This window comes from Salvelinus alpinus, chromosome 10, assembly GCF_045679555.1.
Source record: "Salvelinus alpinus chromosome 10, SLU_Salpinus.1, whole genome shotgun sequence".
Lineage (NCBI taxonomy): Eukaryota > Metazoa > Chordata > Actinopteri > Salmoniformes > Salmonidae > Salvelinus > Salvelinus alpinus.
This window is the reverse complement of record NC_092095.1, coordinates 13,852,859-13,870,046: the sequence shown is the minus strand read 5'-3', so window position 1 is coordinate 13,870,046 and position 17,188 is coordinate 13,852,859. Positions and strand designations below refer to the sequence as shown.

At 37.9% G+C, this 17,188-nt stretch overlaps 1 protein-coding gene across 4 annotated transcripts in view; it reads right to left on the bottom strand.

Annotated features, from left to right (window-relative positions):
- LOC139531520 (semaphorin-5A-like) overlaps positions 1–17,188 on the bottom strand; it is a 360,002-nt gene that overhangs the window by 18,513 nt on the left and 324,301 nt on the right. The gene's annotated exons all lie outside the window — the stretch shown is intronic.

Sequence of the window (17,188 nt, the reverse complement as noted above, 5' to 3'; positions counted from 1 at the left end):
TAATTGATCATTTGGACCAATAGTTGTTGGTGAGTCTTTGATGAGTCACTGTAACAAAACATCTATAGTACATGAGTGTAAGGAGGTTAAGTACATCACCTTTGGTTGTAAGTTACAAGAATAAGTGACTTAAGTGTAAATGTAAAGTGCTTGACTTTCACTGGAGCTTGAAGTAAATCAGCAACAAACAGTCTCTGGCAACGCCGTTCTAGAAGTGCCACTGCCAGACTCAAGGTCAAACAACATCCTCTGTAAGCTGAAGTATACACACTAGTCGTCTCTGTCTCTCTCATGCACACACACACACACACACACACACACACACACACACACACACACACACACACACACACACACACACACACACACACACACACACACACACACACACACACACACACACACACACACACACACACACACACACACACACACACACACACACGCACACACACACTGTCAGTCTGAGAGCTATTGGGATCCTCTAATTCAACTCTTCGAGTGTTTGACTAATCTATGATCCCTCATCTGAAATGAGTTAACGGAGAAATATTAATGAAATATGAAACTGTAATTTTTATTAAGCTTCTATTACGTTGTTCATTCATCATCAGAGGCTGTGAAAATGTCCCTTTCAGAGTGAATCTGAAAGGCTGGCCTGATGTCTTTGTGTGAATGATAATATCTTGAAACTAAATTACAGTGTTCGCTTCCAAACACTCCAGTGATGATTCACTCAATCAACCCACTCTGCTATTATTAACCATCTGAACCGACAACAATGAAATCCTTTCTCTCTCTCTTTTCTCTCTCTCTGTGATCTCCCTTTGTCTCTCTATCTCGATATACCCTGCACCTTAGAGACTGCTACCCTATGTACATAGTCATTGAACACTGATCACTTTAATAATGTTTACATAGTGTTTTACTCACTTCCTATCTAAATACTGTATTTTAGTCACGGCTCATCCTCTATAACTACTGATGTACACACCTTTTCTATTCATATACTGGCCATAATGTCTATACAGTCGTGGCCAAAGGTTTTGAGAATGACACAAATATTATTTTTCACAGTCTGCTGCCTCAGTGTCTTTAGATATTTTTTGTCAGATGTTACTATGATATACTGAAGTATAATTACAAGCATTTCATAAGTGTCAAAGGCTTTTATTGACAATTACATGAAGTTGATGCAAAGAGTCAATATTTGCAGTGTTGACCCTTCTTTTTCAAGACTTCTGCAATCCGCCCTGGCATGCTGTCAATTAACTTCTGGGCCACATCCTGACTGATGGCAGCCCATTCTTGCATAATAAATGCTTGGAGTTTGTCAGAATTTGTGGATTTTTGTTTGTCCACACGCCTCTTGAGGATTGACCACAAGTTCTCAATGGGATTAAGGTCTGGTGAGTTTCCTGGTCATGGACCCAAAATATCGATGTTATGTTCCCCGAGCCACTTAGTTATCACTTTTGCCTTATGGCAAGGTGCTCCATCATGCTGGAAAAAGCATTGTTTGTCACCAAACTGTTCCTGGATGGTTGGGAGAAGTTGCTCTCAGAGGATGTGTTGGTACCATTCTTTATTCATGGCTGTGTTCTTAGGTAAAATTGTGAGTGAGCCCACTCCCTTGTCTGAGATGCAACCCCACACATGAATGGTCTCAGGATGCTTTACTGTTGGCATGACACAGGACTGATGGTAGCGCTCACCTTGTCTTCTCCGGACAAGCTTTTTTCTGGATGCCCCAAACAATCGGAAAGGGGATTCATCAGAGAAAATGACTTTACCCCAGTCCTCAGCAGTCCAATCCCTGTACCTTTTTCAGAATATCAGTCTGTCCCTGATGTTTTTCCTGGAGAGAAGTGGCTTCTTTGCTGCCCTTCTTGACACCAGGCCATCCTCCAAAAGTCTTCGCCTCACTGTGCGTGCAGATGCACTCACACCTGCCTGCTGCCATTCCTGAGCAAGCTCTGTACTGGTGGTGCCACGATCCCGCAGCTGAATCAACTTTAGGAGACGGTCCTGGCGCTTGCTGGACTTTCTTGGGCGCCCTGAAGCCTTCTTCACAACAATTGAACCGCGCTCCTTGAAGTTCTTGATGAGCCGATAAATGGTTGATTTAGGTGCAATCTTACTGGCAGCAATATCCTTGCCTGTGAAGCCCTTTTTGTGCAAAGCAATGATGCCGGCACGTGTTTCCTTGCAGGTAACCATGGTTGACAGAGGAAGAACAATGATTCCAAGCACCACCCTCCTTTTGAAGCTTCCAGTCGGTTATTCGAACTCAATCAGCATGACAGAGTTATCTCCAGCCTTGTCCTCGTCAACACTGACATGAATCACTGACATGATGATGAGAATCACTGACATGATGTCATCTGGTCCTTTTGTGGCAGGGCTGAAATGCATTGGAAATGTTTTTGGGGGATTCAGTTCATTTGCATGGCAAAGAGGGACTTTGCAATTCATTCTGGAGTAAATTTGATCACTCTTCATAACATTCTGGAGTATATGCAAATTGCCATCATACAAACTGAGGCAGCAGACTCTGTGAAAATGTATATTTGTGTCATTCTCAAAACCTTTGGCCACGACTTTACACACCATTCACATACATACACATATATATATTTATATTCTGGACTATTGGATTATGTGTGTATTGTTATTGTATTGCTAGATATTGATGCTCTGTTGGAGCTAGAAACATAATCATTAGATATTGATGCTCTGTTGGAGCTAGAAACATAATCATTAGATCATGATGCTCTGTTGGAGCTAGACACATAATCATTAGATCATGATGCTCTGTTGGAGCTAGAAACATAATCATTAGATCATGATGCTCTGCTGGAGCTAGACACATAATCATTAGATTATGATGCTCTGTTGGAGCTAGACACATAATCATTAGATCATGATGCTCTGTTGGAGCTAGACATATAATCATTAGATCATGATGCTCTGTTGGAGCTAGAAACATAATCATTAGATCATGATGCTCTGCTGGAGCTAGACACATAATCATTAGATTATGATGCTCTGTTGGAGCTAGACACATAATCATTAGATTATGATGCTCTGTTGGAGCTAGACACATAATCATTTCGCTGCTCTGTTGGAGCTAGAAACATAATCATTAGATATTGATGCTCTGTTGGAGCTAGAAACATAATCATTAGATCATGATGCTCTGTTGGAGCTAGAAACATAATCATTAGATCATGATGCTCTGCTGGAGCTAGACACATAATCATTAGATTATGATGCTCTGTTGGAGCTAGACACATAATCATTAGATCATGATGCTCTGTTGGAGCTAGAAACATAATCATTAGATCATGATGCTCTGCTGGAGCTAGACACATAATCATTAGATCATGATGTTCTGTTGGAGCTAGAAACATAATCATTAGATCATGATGCTCTGCTGGAGCTAGACACATAATCATTATATTATGATGCTCTGTTGGAGCTAGACACATAATCATTAGATTATGATGCTCTGTTGGAGCTAGAAACATAATCATTAGATTATGATGCTCTGTTGGAGCTAGACACATAATCATTAGATCATGATGCTCTGTTGGAGCTAGACACATAATCATTAGATTATGATGCTCTGTTGGTGCTAGACACATAATCATTTCGCGGCTCTGTTGGACCTAGAAACATAATAATTCGCTGCTCTGCTGGAGCTAGAAACATAATCATTAGATATTGATGCTCTGTTGGAGCTAGAAACATAATCATTAGATATTGATGCTCTGTTGGAGCTAGAAACATAATCATTAGATTTTGATGCTCTGTTGGAGCTAGAAACATAATCATTAGATTGTGATGCTCTGTTGGAGCTAGAAACATAATCATTAGATATTGATGCTCTGTTGGAGCTAGAAACATAATCATTAGATTGTGATGCTCTGTTGGAGCTAGACATAATCATTTCGCTGCTCTGTTGGACCTAGAAACATAATAATTTCGCTGCTCTGCTGGAGCTAGAAACATAATCATTAGATCATGATGCTCTGTTGGAGCTAGAAACATAATCATTAGATATTGATGCTCTGTTGGAGCTAGAAACATAATCATTAGATTATGATGCTCTGTTGGAGCTAGACACATAATCATTTCGCGGCTCTGTTGGTGCTAGACACATAATCATTAGATCATGATGCTCTGTTGGAGCTAGACACATAATCATTAGATCATGATGCTCTGTTGGAGCTAGACATATAATCATTAGATCATGATGCTCTGTTGGAGCTAGAAACATAATCATTAGATCATGATGCTCTGTTGGAGCTAGAAACATAATCATTAGATCATGATGCTCTGCTGGAGCTAGACACATAATCATTAGATTATGATGCTCTGTTGGAGCTAGACACATAATCATTAGATTATGATGCTCTGTTGGAGCTAGACACATAATCATTTCGCTGCTCTGTTGGAGCTAGAAACATAATCATTAGATATTGATGCTCTGTTGGAGCTAGAAACATAATCATTAGATCATGATGCTCTGTTGGAGCTAGAAACATAATCATTAGATCATGATGCTCTGCTGGAGCTAGACACATAATCATTAGATTATGATGCTCTGTTGGAGCTAGACACATAATCATTAGATCATGATGCTCTGTTGGAGCTAGAAACATAATCATTAGATCATGATGCTCTGCTGGAGCTAGACACATAATCATTAGATCATGATGTTCTGTTGGAGCTAGAAACATAATCATTAGATCATGATGCTCTGCTGGAGCTAGACACATAATCATTATATTATGAGGCTCTGTTGGAGCTAGACACATAATCATTAGATTATGATGCTCTGTTGGAGCTAGAAACATAATCATTAGATTATGATGCTCTGTTGGAGCTAGACACATAATCATTAGATCATGATGCTCTGTTGGAGCTAGACACATAATCATTAGATTATGATGCTCTGTTGGTGCTAGACACATAATCATTTCGCGGCTCTGTTGGACCTAGAAACATAATAATTCGCTGCTCTGCTGGAGCTAGAAACATAATCATTAGATATTGATGCTCTGTTGGAGCTAGAAACATAATCATTAGATATTGATGCTCTGTTGGAGCTAGAAACATAATCATTAGATTTTGATGCTCTGTTGGAGCTAGAAACATAATCATTAGATCATGATGCTCTGTTGGTGCTAGACACATAATCATTTCGCTGCTCTGTTGGAGGTAGAAACATAATCGTTAGATATTGATGCTCTGTTGGAGCTAGAAACATAATCATTAGATATTGATGCTCTGTTGGAGCTAGAAACATAATCATTAGATCATGATGCTCTGTTGGAGCTAGACACATAATCATTAGATCATGATGCTCTGTTGGAGCTAGAAACATAATCATTAGATATTGATGCTCTGTTGGAGCTAGAAACATAATCATTAGATATTGATGCTCTGTTGGAGCTAGAAACATAATCATTAGATTGTGATGCTCTGTTGGAGCTAGAAACATAATCATTAGATCATGATGCTCTGTTGGAGCTAGAAACATAATCATTAGATCATGATGCTCTGTTGGAGCTAGAAACATAATCATTAGATTGTGATGCTCTGTTGGAGCTAGACATAATCATTTCGCTGCTCTGTTGGAGCTAGAAACATAATCATTAGATCATGATGCTCTGTTGGAGCTAGAAACATAATCATTAGATCATGATGCTCTGTTGGACCTAGAAACATAATAATTTCGCTGCTCTGCTGGAGCTAGAAACATAATCATTAGATTATGATGCTCTGTTGGAGCTAGAAACATAATAATTTCGCTGCTCTGTTGGAGCTAGAAACATAATCATTAGATATTGATGTTCTGTTGGAGCTAGAAACATAATCATTAGATCATGATGCTCTGTTGGAGCTAGACACATAATCATTAGATCATGATGCTCTGTTGGAGCTAGACACATAATCATTAGATGATGATGCTCTGTTGGAGCTAGACATATAATCATTAGATCATGATGCTCTGTTGGAGCTAGAAACATAATCATTAGATCATGATGCTCTGTTGGAGCTAGAAACATAATCATTAGATCATGATGCTCTGCTGGAGCTAGACACATAATCATTAGATTATGATGCTCTGTTGGAGCTAGACACATAATCATTAGATTATGATGCTCTGTTGGAGCTAGACACATAATCATTTCGCTGCTCTGTTGGAGCTAGAAACATAATCATTAGATATTGATGCTCTGTTGGAGCTAGAAACATAATCATTAGATCATGATGCTCTGTTGGAGCTAGAAACATAATCATTAGATCATGATGCTCTGCTGGAGCTAGACACATAATCATTAGATTATGATGCTCTGTTGGAGCTAGACACATAATCATTAGATCATGATGCTCTGTTGGAGCTAGAAACATAATCATTAGATCATGATGCTCTGCTGGAGCTAGACACATAATCATTAGATCATGATGTTCTGTTGGAGCTAGAAACATAATCATTAGATCATGATGCTCTGCTGGAGCTAGACACATAATCATTATATTATGAGGCTCTGTTGGAGCTAGACACATAATCATTAGATTATGATGCTCTGTTGGAGCTAGAAACATAATCATTAGATTATGATGCTCTGTTGGAGCTAGACACATAATCATTAGATCATGATGCTCTGTTGGAGCTAGACACATAATCATTAGATTATGATGCTCTGTTGGTGCTAGACACATAATCATTTCGCGGCTCTGTTGGACCTAGAAACATAATAATTCGCTGCTCTGCTGGAGCTAGAAACATAATCATTAGATATTGATGCTCTGTTGGAGCTAGAAACATAATCATTAGATATTGATGCTCTGTTGGAGCTAGAAACATAATCATTAGATTTTGATGCTCTGTTGGAGCTAGAAACATAATCATTAGATCATGATGCTCTGTTGGTGCTAGACACATAATCATTTCGCTGCTCTGTTGGAGGTAGAAACATAATCGTTAGATATTGATGCTCTGTTGGAGCTAGAAACATAATCATTAGATATTGATGCTCTGTTGGAGCTAGAAACATAATCATTAGATCATGATGCTCTGTTGGAGCTAGACACATAATCATTAGATCATGATGCTCTGTTGGAGCTAGAAACATAATCATTAGATATTGATGCTCTGTTGGAGCTAGAAACATAATCATTAGATATTGATGCTCTGTTGGAGCTAGAAACATAATCATTAGATTGTGATGCTCTGTTGGAGCTAGAAACATAATCATTAGATCATGATGCTCTGTTGGAGCTAGAAACATAATCATTAGATCATGATGCTCTGTTGGAGCTAGAAACATAATCATTAGATTGTGATGCTCTGTTGGAGCTAGACATAATCATTTCGCTGCTCTGTTGGAGCTAGAAACATAATCATTAGATCATGATGCTCTGTTGGAGCTAGAAACATAATCATTAGATCATGATGCTCTGTTGGACCTAGAAACATAATAATTTCGCTGCTCTGCTGGAGCTAGAAACATAATCATTAGATTATGATGCTCTGTTGGAGCTAGAAACATAATAATTTCGCTGCTCTGTTGGAGCTAGAAACATAATCATTAGATATTGATGTTCTGTTGGAGCTAGAAACATAATCATTAGATCATGATGCTCTGTTGGAGCTAGACACATAATCATTAGATCATGATGCTCTGTTGGAGCTAGACACATAATCATTAGATGATGATGCTCTGCTGGAGCTAGACACATAATCATTAGATTATGATGCTCTGTTGGAGCTAGACACATAATCATTAGATTATGATGCTCTGTTGGAGCTAGACACATAATCATTTCGCTGCTCTGTTGGAGGTAGAAACATAACCATTAGATTATGATGCTCTGTTGGAGCTAGAAACATAATCATTTCGCGGCTCTGTTGGAGCTAGACACATAATCATTAGATCATGATGCTCTGTTGGAGCTAGACACATAATCATTAGATTATGATGCTCTGTTGGAGCTAGACACATAATCATTTCGCGGCTCTGTTGGTGCTAGACACATAATCATTAGATCATGATGCTCTGTTGGAGCTAGACACATAATCATTAGATCATGATGCTCTGTTGGAGCTAGAAACATAACCATTAGATTATGATGCTCTGTTGGAGCTAGAAACATAATCATTTCGCGGCTCTGTTGGAGCTAGACACATAATCATTAGATCATGATGCTCTGTTGGAGCTAGACACATAATCATTAGATCATGATGCTCTGTTGGAGCTAGACACATAATCATTAGATCATGATGCTCTGTTGGAGCTAGAAACATAATCATTAGATCATGATGCTCTGTTGGAGCTAGACACATAATCATTAGATCATGATGCTCTGTTGGAGCTAGAAACATAATCATTAGATTATGATGCTCTGTTGGAGCTAGACACATAATCATTAGATTATGATGCTCTGTTGGAGCTAGACACATAATCATTTCGCGGCTCTGTTGGTGCTAGACACATAATCATTTCGCGGCTCTGTTGGACCTAGAAACATAATAATTCGCTGCTCTGCTGGAGCTAGAAACATAATCATTAGATTATGATGCTCTGTTGGAGCTAGAAACATAATCATTAGATCATGATGCTCTGTTGGAGCTAGAAACATAATAATTTCGCTGCTCTGTTGGAGCTAGAAACATAATCATTAGATATTGATGCTCTGTTGGAGCTAGAAACATAATCATTAGATCATGATGCTCTGTTGGTGCTAGACACATAATCATTTCGCTGCTCTGTTGGAGGTAGAAACATAATCATTAGATATTGATGCTCTGTTGGAGCTAGAAACATAATCATTAGATATTGATGCTCTGTTGGAGCTAGAAACATAATCATTAGATCATGATGCTCTGTTGGTGCTAGACACATAATCATTTCGCTGCTCTGTTGGAGGTAGAAACATAATCATTAGATATTGATGCTCTGTTGGAGCTAGAAACATAATCATTAGATATTGATGCTCTGTTGGAGCTAGAAACATAATCATTAGATATTGATGCTCTGTTGGAGCTAGAAACATAATCATTAGATATTGATGCTCTGTTGGAGCTAGAAACATAATGATTTCGCGGCTCTGTTGGAGGTAGAAACATAATCATTAGATATTGATGCTCTGTTGGAGCTAGAAACATAATCATTAGATATTGATGCTCTGTTGGAGCTAGAAACATAATCATTAGATATTGATGCTCTGTTGGAACTAGAAACATAATCATTAGATATTGATGCTCTGTTGGAACTAGAAACATAATCATTAGATCATGATGCTCTGTTGGAGCTAGACACATAATCATTAGATCATGATGCTCTGTTGGAGCTAGACACATAATCATTAGATCATGATGCTCTGTTGGAGCTAGAAACATAATCATTAGATCATGATGCTCTGTTGGAGCTAGAAACATAATCATTAGATCATGATGCTCTGTTGGAGCTAGACATAATCATTTCGCTGCTCTGTTGGACCTAGAAACATAATAATTTCGCTGCTCTGCTGGAGCTAGAAACATAATCATTAGATTATGATGCTCTGTTGGAGCTAGAAACATAATAATTTCGCTGCTCTGTTGGAGCTAGAAACATAATCATTAGATATTGATGCTCTGTTGGAGCTAGAAACATAATCATTAGATTGTGATGCTCTGTTGGAGCTAGACATAATCATTTCACTGCTCTGTTGGACCTAGAAACATAATAATTTCGCTGCTCTGCTGGAGCTAGAAACATAATCATTAGATTATGATGCTCTGTTGGAGCTAGAAACATAATAATTTCGCTGCTCTGTTGGAGCTAGAAACATAATCATTAGATATTGATGCTCTGTTGGAGCTAGAAACATAATCATTAGATTGTGATGCTCTGTTGGAGCTAGACATAATCATTTCGCTGCTCTGTTGGACCTAGAAACATAATAATTTCGCTGCTCTGCTGGAGCTAGAAACATAATCATTAGATTATGATGCTCTGTTGGAGCTAGAAACATAATAATTTCGCTGCTCTGTTGGAGCTAGAAACATAATCATTAGATATTGATGCTCTGTTGGAGCTAGAAACATAATCATTAGATTGTGATGCTCTGTTGGAGCTAGACATAATCATTTCGCTGCTCTGTTGGACCTAGAAACATAATAATTTCGCTGCTCTGCTGGAGCTAGAAACATAATCATTAGATCATGATGCTCTGTTGGAGCTAGAAACATAATCATTAGATATTGATGCTCTGTTGGAGCTAGAAACATAATCATTAGATCATGATGCTCTGTTGGAGCTAGACACATAATCATTAGATCATGATGCTCTGTTGGAGCTAGACACATAATCATTAGATCATGATGCTCTGCTGGAGCTAGACACATAATCATTAGATTATGATGCTCTGTTGGAGCTAGACACATAATCATTAGATTATGATGCTCTGTTGGAGCTAGACACATAATCATTTCGCTGTTCTGTTGGAGGTAGAAACATAATCATTAGATTATGATGCTCTGTTGGAGCTAGAAACATAATCATTTCGCGGCTCTGTTGGAGCTAGACACATAATCATTAGATCATGATGCTCTGTTGGAGCTAGACACATAATCATTAGATTATGATGCTCTGTTGTAGCTAGACACATAATCATTAGATCATGATGCTCTGTTGGAGCTAGACACATAATCATTAGATCATGATGCTCTGTTGGCGCTAGAAACATAATCATTAGATCATGATGCTCTGTTGGAGCTAGACAAAATAATCATTAGATCATGATGCTCTGTTGGAGCTAGACACATAATCATTAGATTATGATGCTCTGTTGGAGCTAGAAACATAATCATTAGATTATGATGCTCTGTTGGAGCTAGACACATAATCATTTCGCGGCTCTGTTGGACCTAGAAACATAATAATTCGCTGCTCTGCTGGAGCTAGAAACATAATCATTAGATTATGATGCTCTGTTTGAGCTAGAAACATAATCATTTCGCTGCTCTGTTGGAGCTAGAAACATAATCATTAGATCATGATGCTCTGTTGGTGCTAGACACATAATCATTTCGCTGCTCTGTTGGAGGTAGAAACATAATCATTAGATATTGATGCTCTGTTGGAGCTAGAAACATAATCATTAGATATTGATGCTCTGTTGGAGCTAGAAACATAATCATTAGATCATGATGCTCTGTTGGTGCTAGACACATAATCATTTCGCTGCTCTGTTGGAGGTAGAAACATAATCATTAGATATTGATGCTCTGTTGGAGCTAGAAACATAATCATTAGATATTGATGCTCTGTTGGAGCTAGAAACATAATCATTAGATATTGATGCTCTGTTGGAGCTAGACACATAATCATTAGATTATGATGCTCTGTTGGAGCTAGACACATAATCATTAGATCATGATGCTCTGTTGGAGCTAGACACATAATCATTAGATATTGATGCTCTGTTGGAGCTAGAAACATAATCATTAGATTGTGATGCTCTGTTGGAGCTAGACATAATCATTTCACTGCTCTGTTGGACCTAGAAACATAATAATTTCGCTGCTCTGCTGGAGCTAGAAACATAATCATTAGATTATGATGCTCTGTTGGAGCTAGAAACATAATAATTTCGCTGCTCTGTTGGAGCTAGAAACATAATCATTAGATATTGATGCTCTGTTGGAGCTAGAAACATAATCATTAGATTGTGATGCTCTGTTGGAGCTAGACATAATCATTTCGCTGCTCTGTTGGACCTAGAAACATAATAATTTCGCTGCTCTGCTGGAGCTAGAAACATAATCATTAGATTATGATGCTCTGTTGGAGCTAGAAACATAATAATTTCGCTGCTCTGTTGGAGCTAGAAACATAATCATTAGATATTGATGCTCTGTTGGAGCTAGAAACATAATCATTAGATTGTGATGCTCTGTTGGAGCTAGACATAATCATTTCGCTGCTCTGTTGGACCTAGAAACATAATAATTTCGCTGCTCTGCTGGAGCTAGAAACATAATCATTAGATCATGATGCTCTGTTGGAGCTAGAAACATAATCATTAGATATTGATGCTCTGTTGGAGCTAGAAACATAATCATTAGATCATGATGCTCTGTTGGAGCTAGACACATAATCATTAGATCATGATGCTCTGTTGGAGCTAGACACATAATCATTAGATCATGATGCTCTGCTGGAGCTAGACACATAATCATTAGATTATGATGCTCTGTTGGAGCTAGACACATAATCATTAGATTATGATGCTCTGTTGGAGCTAGACACATAATCATTTCGCTGTTCTGTTGGAGGTAGAAACATAATCATTAGATTATGATGCTCTGTTGGAGCTAGAAACATAATCATTTCGCGGCTCTGTTGGAGCTAGACACATAATCATTAGATCATGATGCTCTGTTGGAGCTAGACACATAATCATTAGATTATGATGCTCTGTTGTAGCTAGACACATAATCATTAGATCATGATGCTCTGTTGGAGCTAGACACATAATCATTAGATCATGATGCTCTGTTGGCGCTAGAAACATAATCATTAGATCATGATGCTCTGTTGGAGCTAGACAAAATAATCATTAGATCATGATGCTCTGTTGGAGCTAGACACATAATCATTAGATTATGATGCTCTGTTGGAGCTAGAAACATAATCATTAGATTATGATGCTCTGTTGGAGCTAGACACATAATCATTTCGCGGCTCTGTTGGACCTAGAAACATAATAATTCGCTGCTCTGCTGGAGCTAGAAACATAATCATTAGATTATGATGCTCTGTTGGTGCTAGACACATAATCATTAGATCATGATGCTCTGTTGGTGCTAGACACATAATCATTAGATCATGATGCTCTGTTGGTGCTAGACACATAATCATTTCGCTGCTCTGTTGGAGGTAGAAACATAATCATTAGATATTGATGCTCTGTTGGAGCTAGAAACATAATCATTTCGCTGCTCTGTTGGAGCTAGAAACATAATCATTAGATCATGATGCTCTGTTGGTGCTAGACACATAATCATTTCGCTGCTCTGTTGGAGGTAGAAACATAATCATTAGATATTGATGCTCTGTTGGAGCTAGAAACATAATCATTAGATATTGATGCTCTGTTGGAGCTAGAAACATAATCATTAGATCATGATGCTCTGTTGGTGCTAGACACATAATCATTTCGCTGCTCTGTTGGAGGTAGAAACATAATCATTAGATATTGATGCTCTGTTGGAGCTAGAAACATAATCATTAGATATTGATGCTCTGTTGGAGCTAGAAACATAATCATTAGATATTGATGCTCTGTTGGAGCTAGACACATAATCATTAGATTATGATGCTCTGTTGGAGCTAGACACATAATCATTAGATCATGATGCTCTGTTGGAGCTAGACACATAATCATTAGATCATGATGCTCTGTTGGAGCTAGACACATAATCATTAGATCATGATGTTCTGTTGGAGCTAAACACATAATCATTAGATTATGATGCTCTGTTGGAGCTAGACACATAATCATTAGATATCGATGCTCTGTTGGAGCTAGACACATAATCATTTCGCTGCTCTGTTGGAGGTAGAAACATAATCATTAGATTATGATGCTCTGTTGGAGCTAGAAACATAATCATTTCGCGGCTCTGTTGGAGCTAGACACATAATCATTAGATCATGATGCTCTGTTGGAGCTAGACACATAATCATTAGATTATGATGCTCTGTTGTAGCTAGACACATAATCATTAGATCATGATGCTCTGTTGGAGCTAGACACATAATCATTAGATCATGATGCTCTGTTGGAGCTAGAAACATAATCATTAGATCATGATGCTCTGTTGGAGCTAGACACATAATCATTAGATCATGATGCTCTGTTGGAGCTAGACACATAATCGTTAGATTATGATGCTCTGTTGGAGCTAGAAACATAATCGTTAGATTATGATGCTCTGTTGGAGCTAGACACATAATCATTTCGCGGCTCTGTTGGACCTAGAAACATAATAATTCGCTGCTCTGCTGGAGCTAGAAACATAATCATTAGATTATGATGCTCTGTTGGAGCTAGAAACATAATCATTTCGCTGCTCTGTTGGAGCTAGAAACATAATCATTAGATATTGATGCTCTGTTGGAGCTAGAAACATAATCATTAGATCATGATGCTCTGTTGGTGCTAGACACATAATCATTTCGCTGCTCTGTTGGAGGTAGAAACATAATCATTAGATATTGATGCTCTGTTGGAGCTAGAAACATAATCATTAGATATTGATGCTCTGTTGGAGCTAGAAAGATAATCATTAGATATTGATGCTCTGTTGGAGCTAGAAACATAATCATTAGATTGTGATGCTCTGTTGGAGCTAGAAACATAATCATTTCGCGGCTCTGTTGGAGGTAGAAACATAATCATTAGATATTGATGCTCTGTTGGAGCTAGAAACATAATCATTAGATATTGATGCTCTGTTGGAGCTAGAAACATAATCATTAGATATTGATGCTCTGTTGGAGCTAGAAACATAATCATTAGATATTGATGCTCTGTTGGAACTAGAAACATAATCATTAGATCATGATGCTCTGTTGGAGCTAGACACATAATCATTAGATCATGATGCTCTGTTGGAGCTAGACACATAATCATTAGATCATGATGCTCTGTTGGAGCTAGAAACATAATCATTAGATCATGATGCTCTGTTGGAGCTAGAAACATAATCATTAGATCATGATGCTCTGTTGGAGCTAGACATAATCATTTCGCTGCTCTGTTGGACCTAGAAACATAATAATTTCGCTGCTCTGCTGGAGCTAGAAACATAATCATTAGATTATGATGCTCTGTTGGAGCTAGAAACATAATAATTTCGCTGCTCTGTTGGAGCTAGAAACATAATCATTAGATTATGATGCTCTGTTGGAGCTAGAAACATAATAATTTCGCTGCTCTGTTGGAGCTAGAAACATAATCATTAGATATTGATGCTCTGTTGGAACTAGAAACATAATCATTAGATCATGATGCTCTGTTGGAGCTAGACACATAATCATTAGATCATGATGCTCTGTTGGAGCTAGACACATAATCATTAGATCATGATGTTCTGTTGGAGCTAGACACATAATCATTAGATTATGATGCTCTGTTGGAGCTAGACACATAATCATTAGATATCGATGCTCTGTTGGAGCTAGACACATAATCATTTCGCTGCTCTGTTGGAGGTAGAAACATAATCATTAGATTATGATGCTCTGTTGGAGCTAGAAACATAATCATTTCGCGGCTCTGTTGGAGCTAGACACATAATCATTAGATCATGATGCTCTGTTGGAGCTAGACACATAATCATTAGATTATGATGCTCTGTTGTAGCTAGACACATAATCATTTCGCGGCTCTGTTGGTGCTAGACACATAATCATTAGATCATGATGCTCTGTTGGAGCTAGACACATAATCATTAGATCATGATGCTCTGTTGGAGCTAGAAACATAACCATTAGATTATGATGCTCTGTTGGAGCTAGAAACATAATCATTTCGCGGCTCTGTTGGAGCTAGACACATAATCTTTAGATCATGATGCTCTGTTGGAGCTAGACACATAATCATTAGATCATGATGCTCTGTTGGAGCTAGACACATAATCATTAGATCATGATGCTCTGTTGGAGCTAGAAACATAATCATTAGATCATGATGCTCTGTTGGAGCTAGACACATAATCATTAGATCATGATGCTCTGTTGGAGCTAGAAACATAATCATTAGATTATGATGCTCTGTTGGAGCTAGACACATAATCATTAGATTATGATGCTCTGTTGGAGCTAGACACATAATCATTTCGCGGCTCTGTTGGTGCTAGACACATAATCATTTCGCGGCTCTGTTGGACCTAGAAACATAATAATTCGCTGCTCTGCTGGAGCTAGAAACATAATCATTAGATTATGATGCTCTGTTGGAGCTAGAAACATAATCATTAGATCATGATGCTCTGTTGGAGCTAGAAACATAATAATTTCGCTGCTCTGTTGGAGCTAGAAACATAATCATTAGATATTGATGCTCTGTTGGAGCTAGAAACATAATCATTAGATCATGATGCTCTGTTGGTGCTAGACACATAATCATTTCGCTGCTCTGTTGGAGGTAGAAACATAATCATTAGATATTGATGCTCTGTTGGAGCTAGAAACATAATCATTAGATATTGATGCTCTGTTGGAGCTAGAAACATAATCATTAGATCATGATGCTCTGTTGGTGCTAGACACATAATCATTTCGCTGCTCTGTTGGAGGTAGAAACATAATCATTAGATATTGATGCTCTGTTGGAGCTAGAAACATAATCATTAGATATTGATGCTCTGTTGGAGCTAGAAACATAATCATTAGATATTGATGCTCTGTTGGAGCTAGAAACATAATCATTAGATATTGATGCTCTGTTGGAGCTAGAAACATAATCATTTCGCGGCTCTGTTGGAGGTAGAAACATAATCATTAGATATTGATGCTCTGTTGGAGCTAGAAACATAATCATTAGATATTGATGCTCTGTTGGAGCTAGAAACATAATCATTAGATATTGATGCTCTGTTGGAGCTAGAAACATAATCATTAGATATTGATGCTCTGTTGGAACTAGAAACATAATCATTAGATATTGATGCTCTGTTGGAACTAGAAACATAATCATTAGATCATGATGCTCTGTTGGAGCTAGACACATAATCATTAGATCATGATGCTCTGTTGGAGCTAGACACATAATCATTAGATCATGATGCTCTGTTGGAGCTAGAAACATAATCATTAGATCATGATGCTCTGTTGGAGCTAGAAACATAATCATTAGATCATGATGCTCTGTTGGAGCTAGACATAATCATTTCGCTGCTCTGTTGGACCTAGAAACATAATAATTTCGCTGCTCTGCTGGAGCTAGAAACATAATCATTAGATTATGATGCTCTGTTGGAGCTAGAAACATAATAATTTCGCTGCTCTGTTGGAGCTAGAAACATAATCATTAGATATTGATGCTCTGTTGGAGCTAGAAACATAATCATTAGATTGTGATGCTCTGTTGGAGCTAGACATAATCATTTCACTGCTCT